Here is a 12,678-nt window from a genome sequence, read left to right as displayed (position 1 = left end):
TCTAAAGCTATATCTAAGTGAATGTATGTATTGACCACTGGCTGTCTTAGATACTGTTGTGGTATATAACTGTGTGTGCAACTAACTAATTTACTGTTGGATACATGTGTGCTGTATGGGTGTGTCACTGATTGTGTAAATGTGTTTGTCATTGTTTCAATAGGTGTGTAATTGGCTGTATGCTTTTGTGTTAGACCTGGGGGTCGCTAGTTGGGTGAGGTAGGTACCTTAGGCCAAATAGGGATCCTTCCTTCCATGTCAGGAAAAGGAAGGACACCTTCCCAGATAGCCCCCACTCACCCCCTTGGTAGCTTGGCACAAGCAGCCAGGATTATCTTCAAGTCAAGTGTGTAAAGTATTTGCAACCACGCTTTCAGTAACCCAATGACACCACAAATTGACTCCACACGAGTTTCATAAAAACAAGTATAAATTTATATAAAAAGATATACGATGAGACCACAAAACATAAATCCAACATATGCGTATTTGTAATATTCCTCCAGTTTGGTTATTAGGCCAGCCAGCCCTTGTAAGTTCCAGCGATATTATTGAGCAATTCTAAATGATCCACTGCAGTGCTGATACAATGCTATTCTGTTCGTAATGCAAAAATCAGGCACTTTGCAATGTAAAATGAATGCAGTTCATTATGCAACATACAAGCAGTTCGTAATGCCAAAATAGTGCAATGCGTAACACAACAATCAGGTAGTTTGTTATGCAAACTAACATAATGCGTAATACAACATTCAGGTAGTTTGTTATGCAAAAAAGTGTAATGCGTAATGCAACAATAAGGCAGTTCGTAATGCAGAAATAATGTGATGCGTAATGCAGTAATCAGGTAGTTTGTCATGTAGAAATAATGCAATGCGTAATTAGGGGTGGGTGGAATTTGTGTAGTCGAGCTACGCAAAGTTCCTCAAAACGGCAAGAAAACTCAGCGAGCATGCGGAATTCCGCAAGCTCGCATAATACATTTTCGTGACAGGAGCATCGTGCCAGAACGAATCCTGCCCAGCATAAATTTATCCAAGAAGATGCCACCGTTTTGTGCAATACCTATCCTAAACTGGAGTACTAATGGATAATCAGTAAGTTCTACCTAGTTGGGAAATTGTATAGTGCCTTTCTTACACTACAGCTGCAGGCCAGAAGAGTTGTCTCCAGTGACCATGTATGTCTGTAACTGTGAGTGAGCTGTCCATCATAGTGGGTAAAGGGTGGGAAGATGTTGCATACCGCTAGTGTATGTGGGGCGGAGTCAAATGGACAGGGCTTCTATGCGAGTTCACTTGCCTATTGTTTATAAAAGGTCAGAGACCGATCAGAGCAGCAGACGAGGAGAAAAAACCTCCTTGTCACAGGAACTACATGGGGATTGCGCTTGAGAAAGTCATGTATGCAAAGACCTCCATCAAGGATAACAGCTAATGTTTGACAGTAGATGTAGGGAGAAAGCACACCTGCCCAGTCTCGACTGTGCTCATGAACTTTTTGGGCTGATTAATGCGTTACTGAATTTGAGCTTCAACTCGGGCACCTGCTTTATTTATATCTATAAGTGCTTCCTGTTGAGGTTTAATTTTGGGATAGGAGCATCGTGCCAGAATGAATCCTGCCCTGCATATTTATCCAAGAACATGCCACTGTGTTGTGAAATACCTCTACTCAACGGGGGTATTTTCTACTGGCTAATCATTAAGTGCTACCTCGTTGAGTAAATGTATAGGGCTTTTCGTACACTACAGCTGCGTAAAGGGCCAGAAGAGTTGTCTCCAGGGACCATGTGTCTGTAACTTTGCCACCGCGCCGAAAGGCGCCGGGGTCTTTTGAGTGAGCTGTCCATCATAGTGGGTAAAGGGTGGGAAGGCGTTGCATATCGCTAGTGTATGTGGGGTGTGGACAAACATGTGGGGTTACCATGCGAATTCACATGCCTCTTGTTTATAAAAGGTCAGAGACCGATCAGAGCAGCAGATGAGTAAAAACCTCCTGCTCACAGGAACTACACGGGGATTGCGCTTGAGAAACTCATGGATGCAAAGACCTCCATCAAGGATCACAGCTAGTTTTTGACAGTAGATGTGGGAAAAAACACACCTGCCCAGCCTTGAACGTGCTACCGAACCTTTGGGGGTGATTAATGCATTACTGAATTTGAGCTTCAACTCCGGTACCTGCTTTATTTATATCTGTAAGTGCTTCCTGTTGAGGTTTAATTTTTTGTGACAGGAGCATTGTGCCAGAATGAATCCTGCCCTTTATATTTATCCAAGAAGATGCCACTGTTTTGTGAAATACCTCTACTCAATGGGAGTACTTTCTACTGGCTAATCAGTAAGTACTGCCTCATTGGGTACAGTTATAGTGATTTTCCTACACTACAGCTGGGTAAAGGGCCAGAAGAGATGTCTCCAGTGACCATGTGTGTCTGTAACTTTGCCACCGTGCTGAAAGGCGCTGGGGTCCCTTAAGTGAGCTGTCCATCATAGTGGGTATGTCGTGTATTTCTATAGGTTCTGAATCAGTCCCCCTATTCCTGACCCTATTCTGGTTAAACTAACTATCAAGTTAACTAACAGTCAGCCCATGAGGCAAGAAAACCCCCATGATGCAGATACCGTTATCTGACGCAGTCACACTACGGCACAGGAACGTGTTATCTGATTAGGTCATAACGCTTGAGATCTAATAAGACAAGCGACATTCCTCCAGCCCCTGATAAGGCATACGACGTTCTCATAACAAATCAAACCTATGACAACCTGGATAATCCGTGCGGCCATTGTTTTGATTTCACAGAGAACTTTAGTAAAGAATGTGCTAACGAGCAAGTCGTATGACATCTTTATTGACGTACCTATGTCCATCCTTACGTCAATCTCGGTACCTTTAAGGTATAAATATTGCCGACCTTGCCCTATGCAAACACACGCGTGGTGACAAGACGGAGCAGCCATACTTGCCGAAGCCGAGAGCAGAAGCAGACCCCGCTGGCAGCAGCCCCGCCTTCCTGACGCGCTGAGAGACGCGCTGCTATCTCAAGCCGAGAGACCCAGCACCGGCGCTTTCGGGCAGCCCTCGCAGGCAGCCTGGAATATCGAGAGCAGAGAAAGAGATACCATTCCTCATCCATCCTAAATTCCAGGTACAGAACTGAATAACCCCTCACAGAGAATTCTTTAGTTATTCACTTGGCAAAAACAAACTTAACTTAAACTGTAACTTTCTATTCCCGCCCACGCATTAGACTTAGGTCAGGTATACGGGGTAGGCGTATTTAGAAACACCAGTTGAGTACGTTTAGTCAAATGTATATGTGTATGTAAATATATTTTAATCATTTTAAACATCATATGGCTCAGAAACCATATCAATGTTTTTACAGTATTATTTTATACTATTGCTTTTAATGTATGCACTTTACTTAACTATAAGTATTGCAATAATATCGATCCATTTCTCTTGTACGAGAAAAGAGACTGATCAATAAATAACATCTTTTTATTGAACACGCCCGTCTCTTCCTTTTCTCTACAATCTGATGAGACTAAGAATGCACGTACTGACTGAGTAAAATAATTTGCCTTTTGTTCACACGACTCTCGAGATTGACTCTTGATTAGGGGAGAGCAAAGTTGTCATGTTCTATGGTTGTCAGAAACTAAATCCCTTCTTGTCTAATCAGGGGAGTTAATTCTTTCCTGAACATTCGAGAAAGTTTCTAGCGAACTCTGAGCTTAGCTGGCAAACCCAAAAATTAAGTCTAGTATCGACAGTAGTAGACCTAGTTAACGTCTGGCCTAGGCCTTTACTGCTGTAGGTACTATTCCAATGCGCAGAGCCTATTGGGAAAATAGGAGCTACACTACATGGCGCCCAACGCGTTTGGAAAGGGCGATAAAACAAACGTAAGACATTTAGAGTAACTCAGTCGTGCTTTCTCACTCAGACCCCTTTTCCCAAATACTCCAAAGACGTCTGGAGTGGGTGAAAGGTAATATCCTCCAAAACCTCGCAGGAGGAAACTCCTATGTATGGTTCTTGGTATAGTCAACGTTGAAGGATAAAAACAGTTCCAAAATATTGTGCATCTAATCTTTGTTCCATAAAGAAACCTGATCTGCAAATAGACATAATACCATCCTGTCTGTAAAATGGCAGAGAGTGATGATGAAAGAGAGGCAGTTAGATTAGCAACTGAACTCGCAGATGCTGATGCTACCATGCAAGCAGCAGACCCGAATATAACACTCATTCCGGTCATTAAAAGGAGATCTATATCCTTAAAACTTATAGAAAATGGACTGACACCTAGAGGTGGCACAGTCATATTCGTAATTGAGGCACACGAATATCGGCAGACAGAGGTATACTATTCATGGATACATTTTCCAGCAGCAAATGCTGTAACAAAGTACTTCCACTATTACAAAGTAGAGGAACCTCCTGAAACGTACACTCCTTTCGAGGAGGTGGAAGTACCACTCAAATTCCAAGAGCATTTGCTCTTATTTGATGGCGCCCTAAAACATAACAATCACATTACGAGGCTCGGTCCTTTAGGAAGACCAGGAGCAACGTGGCCGGTCTTGGCCGGATACACACCACACCCAGACATCGAAGGAATGTCTACAGGAGAGCTGTTAATACAGCTAAAACAATTACTAAAAATTCATAGACAATTAGTTCAGTATGTAATGCGGACTTCAACAATTCAGCCAGAGATTAAACTTCCACAGCTGACCCCTCACCAGGGGAACACAAATAAAATCACACCACAGAACATCCAATCCTGCCTAGGTAAAGTTCCAGCTAAACGGGAACAGATACCATTCTGGTTGGCACAGAAAATTACCCAAATAGAGGCGGTGTTTCCTGACACCACCCCATTAGAAAAACACAGGATTCTGACTATATGTCTCCCAATGGGAATCGCACCACACATTGAGGACTGTGACACTTGGGGTACAGTCTTTGCTTCCATCTACACAAAAACGCACGGTGTTCCATCCATTTCGGTAATACCAGATGTGCTAAAACAAATTCAAGATGAATACGGTCCAGAACCTGCTTTAACTCTTGGTATGAAATTACTGAAAGACTTCAAGCAGGTCTCGGCTATATTACTAGCCAACATAAAAGGTGAAGCAGCAAATGTGGCGATCCGCCAGAGGTTAAAAGAGACAGATATAGCAGACCAACCAGCTGAAATTGCAAGAATCATAGAAAAATCCTATGAAGAACTAGGCAGAGATAGTCTAGGTGGAATACCAGTAAAACCGCAACTGACTACAAGTCCAGAAAAAATATTTTTTAATAATAATAATTCACCAAAAAAGAACTGGGATGGAAACAAACAATCCAATCCTAAAGAAAAGAAATTCCAGTCCAGAGGAAGGTCTCCGAGGCGAAGAGAGAAATCTCCAAACCAAAGACAGAGGTCACCGCAGAGTGACCCCTCTGGGAATAGATATAACCTTAGAAATAGGGATAATATTAAAAAACCTGATAGATATCAAGACATTGATACACGTCCCTCTCAATCTTTTCAGACTTCCTCGCAGAAATCGGAAAGAAGAGGACGATCAGAAGAGCACGCCAAGTCCAAAGACAAGGAACCTGCTCAGCTAAAAAAGAAATTACAATTTCCAAAAAAGAAGGTAGCCAGTATCAAGGTAGTTAACAATGCCGAGAATACTGAGGACACAACTGAAAAACGGAGAGTGGGCTCAGACAATGCTAGACAGCGCAGCAGAGGTGAGCATAGCTCGCAAAGTCCTTATGAATCATCTGGAGACAGTGGACACGAATGAATACCTTCAAGTGGAAACTGCAGACACCAGAGTTAGCAAGCCCCACAAGATATACGAGATAACATTACGTATAGAGGGAGATAAGACTAGGAAAATAAGGGGACTATTTTGGGATAACCTCTCCAAAGGCTATGACATCCTTCTAGCTGAAAAAGACTGGCCAACAGAGTTTGTCAGGGAATGCCCTCATGGCGAAGAAGTAATTATGCCTGCCTACTCGAATCAAATACCGATTCATAAAAAATACACACTTGCTAGAAAGTGGGCAGTGGCCTTAGCACCTGCTTTATATAAAAATCATGTAGGATGGGATGAGGATTCTCCTCCTCACAAAATCCATTTAAAATCACAACCTACTGCACAAAGGCAGTACCCAATTAAGCAAGAAGCTAAAAAACAAGTAAATGAGATACTAGATCAGCTAGAATACCAGGGGGTGATTGAAACTTGCACCTCACAAATGAACAATCCTTTGTTTCCGGTCTCCAAACCAGACAATTCATATCGTCTAGTTTTGGATTACCGACACCTTAACACATGTTGCAAAACCTTTGCAGTGCAAAACTCACACAGTGCTGCACTAATGAATAACATAGTGCGCAAAAAATACAAAACAACCTTGGACATCTCCAATGGATTCTTTTGTCAAAACATAGCACCATAGAGCAGATATTTAACTGCATTCTCAGTAAATGGCACTCAAAAACAATTCTGTCGGTTAGCCCAGGGGTACAAGAACAGCCCGGGGGTATTCTCAGCGAGAGTAACAGAATTACTACAACTATATGATGATGAAGCATTATCTTATGTCGATGACATTTACTTAACAGATGATGACTTGGAGACTCACTTGAAAAGAGTGAACACCATAATACTTGGGTTCGCTGCAGAGGGTTACAAATTCAACTTCAAAAAGTCCAGAATTGCCCATCTGACAGTCCTATTCTTAGGATATGAGTTATCAAGTGAAGGCAAAAGCCTGGCAGACAATTTCCCAGAGAAATGTGCCGTAATCCAAGCTCCTAAAACACTAAAAAACTTACAGTCAATTCTAGGCTTCCTAAATTTCGGAAGAACATACATTGCAAATTACGCAGAAAGGGTAAAACCCCTTTATGATCTAATTAAACCAGACTTTAAAAGATCCAGTTGGACTCAAACACACACAGAAATTTTGAGATCCTTACAAACAGACATGCTAATTAAAACAAAATTAGAAACACGTGATAACACACACAACCTGGTGATCCGAGTCATCCCAGGGAGATGCGGATTCACATACCTGACTTCTAATGAAGGAGAAAAGGTACCAATTGCATTCAAATCACACTTGTACACTAAGGCTGAAATGAAATTTAGCCCAACGGAAAAAATTCTTACAGCAACACAGACAGCTATAGCAAAAGAACGAGCCCTGGCACAAGGTAAACGAATAATAATCGTGACACCAATACCAGCCTTAGAGGCGGTAACAAAGGCAAGCATTCCAAATGCTAAAGCACTCCATCCAAGATGGATACAATGGGCTAACTCTCTTGCTGCAACAGACGTGGTGTACGAATTTGATCCTTATTTAAAAACACAAGAATTTCTCCAATATGAATTTGAATGTCCTCCGCCAACCGAAATTCTGCCTCTAGATCACTACGGCTGTATAATATATACAGACGGATCAGCACAACCCGCAGTAGGGGGTAAACAAGCTTACAGTGTTGCGTGCGCGATTGTTAAAGGTCGTTGGCACGAAGGGAAATTTAAACCAACCCTCACTAAAACACAATCCCTAGGAGATTGTACAGCTCAGCGAGCTGAACTACTAGCATTCAAGATGGCGCTTGAAAATACCGATCGAGAATTCCCCACACTCATAGTGTGCGATTCGTATTATTGCGTTCAATCTTATAATGAATACTTGCAGATCTGGCTTCAGAACGGTTTCAAGGATGCGAAAGGTGGCACAATCAAGCATAAAATGCTCTGGGAACACGTAGCTCTTTTACAAAAAGAACTACCAAAGACTCACGTGATACATACACTGAGTCATCAACGTGATGGCGTTCACGTTGCAGGGAATTCATTGGCTGATGAGGCCGCGAAGGCAGCTGTGCAAACGGCTTCCGTAGCTGCCGTCACCAGGTCAAAAACAAAAATAGACAGCGAAATATTACAAGCTGTCAGCGCTTCAGAAAAGGATTCGATAGAACCACTCCCTAAAGGCTTTCCAGTAAAATACTCATACATAACTGATGCAAACAATGTTCCTTTTGCTCAAATCCCTGGAGTGGGGGATAGGGCAATTCCAAACATGGAACATAGGTTAGGACTAATAATAGCGGCACACGAAGGGCTTGCTTCTATTCATGCTGGCGTCTCAGCCTCAGTATCATTATTAAAACAGAGATACTGGTGGCCACAAATGAGAAGACAAACAAGGAACTATGTTCTAGCATGTGAAATATGTCAAAAAATGAAAGTATCAACGGTGAGACGTCCAGCACAGACGCCCCTTCTAATCTCGGATAAACCATTAGCCTGTGTTTATCTAGACCACTGCGGTCCCTTACAAAGGGATGGTAAATATAAATATATCTTGGTCGCAGTGGATTCATGCACGAGATTCATATGGATGTGGCCCCATAACGCCAGAACTGTTATAAAAGATTTGCGAGTCTTTATCGGCACATACGCAATTGGCATGCTGCATTCGGACAATGGTCCTGCTTTTAGCTCTCGGGCTTATAAGGAGGCCATGGTCAGCATGAGCGTGCAATTGCGGTACTCTTGTCCATTGCACCCTGAGGGGAACGGAATTGTTGAAAGAAAAAACCGTGACATAAAGCAATCTATAACGGCAAAGGTATTAGGTTCGGGAGCTGGGTGGGTCAAACATCTAATAAGTGTCCAACGTAGTCTAAATAACTTGCCAAGAAATTCTCTGAAGGGATTCAGTCCGTACGAATTATTATTCGGAACTAGGATGTTGATCTCTGACCTTGATAGTCAGACTTCAGTGGTAATAGAAAAAACCTTTGATGTCAAAGACCGTTTGGCTATTTTGCAGGACTTAAACAAAACAAGAAAAGACCTGAGCAACATACAGTTGAAACAACAGCCAACAACCACTGAAGAATCACCACCTGTCCCAGCAAGACCTGTCTGGATTCCAAAAGTCGGGGATCTAGTCAGGGAGAAGATCGCGGTAAAGAAGGAATTTGGGCCTTCTTACAGAAAAGCAGTTCCTGTCTTGTCTGTCAACGGGACAAGATCAGTTGTACTACCGCCACTTGCTGGTAAAAAGGAGAACCGAGTTGTATCCATCGACCTGGTAAAACCACAACATGTGGCCGATAACAAACAGTAGGCCAAGTGGACTCCCAATAAGTAGCAGAACACCAAGGTTTGCTACCAGTACAGAGGTCCTAACAAAGAGGCTCATCACATTCGAAACGCCTACAGAAGAACAACAAGGACTATGCAACACTGCAATAGAACTAAGACCTCTGAAAACCCAAATAAAAACATTTAGCAGCGACACACCAATCTACAATGAAGTACCAAGTGACAATGCAAGAAACAAAAATCCTGAAGCAATTGGAACAATTGACAGAACTGCATCCGGGTACTTCATCAACTTCGATGATTCCTCTGAAGGCTTCAGTGAATCAAAGACACAGCCATCATCAAAATCCTTTAAAGACAAAGCGAAGGAACTTTTGAAACAACTGAAAGAAACATATCTGGTTTCTCCATGGATTGAATTTTGGGTGGGTTTTGGTGCATTTATCCTCATACTTTGGCTCATCATGGTATTTACTTTGGGACGCTTCATTGAGGGAAAATATGCTAAAATGGACACAGCAAGTCAGAACATCAACTTGGTCCTCAAACCACACACATCTTCACACGTCGAGAAAAGAGAACTTTCTTCAGCCAACTTCACAGCCAATCCTATACCTGGTGGGGTAGCCTGGGACAACACTGACTATGAAATTTATGGTCCGGTCGAGATCCTGAAATATCCACACCAAATCAAGATCTCCTTGAGTGACTTTGCAAAACCTAACTCATTTGCTGATGATTGGGACTTCGAAAGTATTAACAACATGATGTCTGACTTAGTAATGTCTGCTAAATTTACAAAACATGATTATTTGCAAGGTTCTACAAATTATGATAGTATGTATTGCTATAACCATTATGGTAACCATTTTTTACATAAATCTGCACAACCTAGAAATGTTTTAAGTTATAATCAATGGGAACATTGTGCTACACCTCCAAAAGGAAGCTCTAGAACCGTATATGACAAATATTCATATTTTTCAGGTTTTAACATAAGTAATGCTGAAACATTTTATTTTAAATTGTCAAACAAGACAGGGATGAAAACCATGATAACCAACACAAAATTGATATATTCAGATTCGTTCTTTGAAAAAATGAATACTTTTGGATTTGATTATTGGGACAAAAATGTTGATTTGAAAAGTGTTTGGGGTACAAAAGAATGGCAAGTACAGGGTTTAGAAGCTTTGTTTAGAGCCAGCATGATCCCAGAACAAATGATATTTTTAAATGACACTGTTCAACAAACCACCTGTCTTGGATTAGCCAAAATCAAAGATTTAATTAAACCGTCTATTCCAAAGCCAACAATGTTTAGCAATAGCTCTGATACAGATGAAGAGATAGACGTAAACCATATATTAAACCAAAACAGAACACATCCTGATTGGAAACAATGGTTGATCTGGCCCAAAGATACTGATTACTGTCAAGATAGATTCCTGAATAAAACACAGGGTTTCAAAATGACCAGGCCAGACCCTAGATATCCCCAAAGACATCACCCAGGGATAATAACAACCTACAGTGTGGGCAAATTATGCCTTCAATGGCTACAGACTTCCACACTGCCTGAAATTAAGCAACACCTAACTTTACTTACTGATGGTGCTGACTTGCGTGATTACATACTGGGACCACGCAAACAGCGTCAAAAGCGTTTCATAGCAGCCTCTGTATATGCAGCATACAATGAGGCCTGGAAGGTTACTCAAATTGAAACAGCAGAAAGAATACGGGAAATTGACCGTATTAATTTGGAAAAATCACTATCTGTAGTGGACAATGGGTTAATGACTCTGTCCTCCAGAATTTTTTCATTGGACAGCATTGTGTCTTCAGCAATCGATATATTATCGCAAGACTTACTGTTATTACAACATGGTCAGTCACAATTGCGTTCCATTGTACAACTTGGCTGGACGTTACAAAATCTACGTTCAGGCTACGTGCCTTGGCGTTTAATCAACACAACGTCACTATTCCAAATCCTGTGAAGGGAATTCATACAACCTTTCATGTCACCAGCAAGGCGCACCTGCAACTGAAATAGAACCATTCTTTCAAAGACTCTATAATGGGAGTTACATTCTTATTGTAGACCGCAGATGTTGCAGTCTTATGCCCGGGACTCCTTATCTAGTCACTACAACGGCGAAGGTCAAGTGCTGTGGACGCTCTTTATTCCCCAGCTCCTTTCCAGACAGGGAGGCAAGGGCATGGCCCAGTTTGAAAATTACTTCTATTCGAATAGATACTTTAAGCAGAATGAAAACAGTGCTTCTTCAGACGCCTACAAGGCTCACGTCATCAAAAGAAACGTATGATCTACAAGTCGCAAGGACGACTGCAGAGATACATACATTATTATCAACTAATTCCCCCGTACATTTCGCGGAAATCCTAAGCGAAATCTTAAATATTTCTGATACCACTGGGGTCTCAAAGGTATTTAAGACAGTATTTTCGATGGCATTAACACCATTCAAAGCCATACTGGGTATTTTTCCAGATTTCGTCCATTCGATTTTTGGCGGACTTCCCCTGATCCTGGGACTAATTGCAGGAATCCTATTCCTAGTCCTTATTTTTCGTTATGGCAACCCATGTCACAGATCAAACTCTCGCGACAATGGAAGATACGATCCCAGCCATTGGATACCGGGACCGGATATCAAAAATCCTGGGACTCTCCCGGCTTAGAGACCTAAACATGACTTGGTTTCTATCATTTCGACCAATGTGGCAAAGGTGTGTTTTACCTGTACTAAGGTGTCTGCTATGCGGAGAAGAATGCGTGTTAGACACCTGTCTGACGCTACAATCGGATGCGCCGGTGGATGCAGATACACTGTTGGTTCCTACCAAGGTTCACGCTTTGTGCTGCCCTCAAAGGCTGCCAATCCTGATGACGGCATTCCTGGAATCTTCACCACTACGATTGAAGAGTAGTGAAGTTCAAGATGAAAGCAACATCGAACAGGTACGACCTTCTGTCAGCAATGCAAATCAGAATGTCAATGGAGACAATCATGCGCATGAATGCATGGTTACCCCTATTTCCGACTTAGTGGAACTTTCCCATGAAGCTGTTGACAGTTTTTTCGAAAGCCTGAATGATATGATGTTCTCTCCGGAACAGAAATAGAGACTTTTGAGTAACCTCGCACACGGCGTTCCCTGAATTCGGCCTTCAACTTTAAAAATAAAGTCACATGAACAATTTCACTCCAGTTCACGGACAGCAATTTTTTCAGCAAGCCCCTTAAAATATTTTTCTACATGTTTTTTCCCGGGACACTGATCTTCTGCTTAAAGTAAGAAACTATTCCTAGAGAACTAAAATTTCTATTTTTAGATACTTTACAGACTTTAGCTGCCCGCTGGGAGGTTCACAAATATTTTATTATGTGATGAAATGGTCTCGAACTTCCTTTCTGTATAGCCATATTAAGAGCCATTTCATGTGTATTTCTCATATACCAATAAGCAATAATGCATAACAAATGCG

The sequence above is a fragment of the Lissotriton helveticus genome, chromosome 1_1 (genome assembly GCF_964261635.1).
Source record: "Lissotriton helveticus chromosome 1_1, aLisHel1.1, whole genome shotgun sequence".
In the NCBI taxonomy this organism is placed as follows: Eukaryota; Metazoa; Chordata; class Amphibia; order Caudata; family Salamandridae; genus Lissotriton; species Lissotriton helveticus.
The sequence above is the reverse complement of the archived record's forward strand: the minus strand, read 5'-3'. Positions refer to the sequence as shown.